This window comes from Schistocerca serialis, chromosome 10 (genome assembly GCF_023864345.2).
Source record: "Schistocerca serialis cubense isolate TAMUIC-IGC-003099 chromosome 10, iqSchSeri2.2, whole genome shotgun sequence".
NCBI classification, from domain to species: domain Eukaryota; kingdom Metazoa; phylum Arthropoda; class Insecta; order Orthoptera; family Acrididae; genus Schistocerca; species Schistocerca serialis.
Window position 1 is genome coordinate 154,778,527 of NC_064647.1, and position 1,569 is coordinate 154,780,095.

Below are 1,569 nucleotides of genomic sequence, written 5' to 3' on the forward strand. Positions count from 1 at the left end.
TAATCTAAGATGATATCTGTGAATGTTGATTTTCTGTAAATATCAAGTGTATGTTTTCCATTTTCCCTTCCAATGGTTATGTCTAAAAAATTAATGACTCCATTCTGTTCTTTTTCAACTGTGAAAGCAATTTTGTTGTGTAAGCTATTAAATGTACTGACGACTTCGTCAATATCAGATTGACTACCATTAATAAGCAATAGCGTGTCGTCTACATATCTATAGTAGTATACGATCTTTTTAGCTACTGTTGGAAAATCTTTTAATAATTTCAATTCAAGATAGTTAATAAAGATGTCTGCCATAATCCCTGATACAGAGTTTCCCATGCTGAGTCCGTCTTTTTGGACATAAATCTTATCGTTAAATGTGAAGTTGTTATATTTTAAGCAGAATGATAATAATTCTATGAACTCGTTTATTTCCACGCTGGACATATTACTGTGGTTTAGCGTCAATAATTTGTATTGTTTCATCAATCGGGATATTCGTATATAAATTGACAATGTCCAGCGAAAGAAACGTCATAGTGTCTGTAATAGGTATATCTTTTATTATCTCTACTAATTGGGTACTATTTTTAATCGAGAATTGTTGCACAAATTTATAATGTTTATTCAAAATAGTTAGACATTTTTTCGCAATATTCACCAACGGGCCCCCTCTCCCATCAACTATCGGTCTAACGGGATTAGATTGCTTATGAACCTTGAATTGTGATCGTAACTTAGGAATTTTTGGATTAATTATCTTGAGATACTGTATCTCACGAGTGGTTATTATACTTGAAAGTGATTTAAGTTTTTCATTTAACTTTCTTTGGATCTCATTCGTTGGGTCTCTCGCAATTGATGTAATACCGTTTTCTTGAAAAAATTGTAAAGTTTTTTCTACATACATTTCTTTTGTAACAATAATAACAGAATTCCCTTTGTCTGCCTTTGTGACAATTGCATTACTTTCTTGTAATTTATTATTCAAACTTTTCACTGTCAAATGGTCCCTCCTGTTTTGGTTATTTTGTTTTTCTACCTCGTTCTTTAATAGCTTTTCTACCGCTACAGCCATTTTATTCTGTTCTACCTTATTTATTTTACAACTATCCATCCCAAATTTTACCTGCACTAGTGTATTCTTAATTGCCCTCCTATCTAATTGTTTATGTATGTTGTACTTTAAACCTTTATTCAAAAGTTCCTTTTCTTCTTGATTAAATACTATATCCGTTAAATTTTTAACTCTAGGATAGAAGTTATATTTATGTTCGTCATTTAACATTTGTCCTTTCCCTTGTCCCATTAGCTTAGCTATTTTTTTGACATGTTTAGCTCACACTTTACTAACTACATTATACACAATCTCATTTACTCTTGAGAGTAGCAAATCTAAAATTAAAGGAGAGACAAGTTCACCCAAATTGGCGTGTGCTTCGAACAGCTGTGAATTAATAACACTTTTTTAAAAAACAGTTTCCTAATTTCACTTCTCATCAAAATCAGTTCGCATTTTTTCATTGTCACTGCGCACATTTGTCGTCGTATATTAAAATAACTCTGTACATACCGTGGG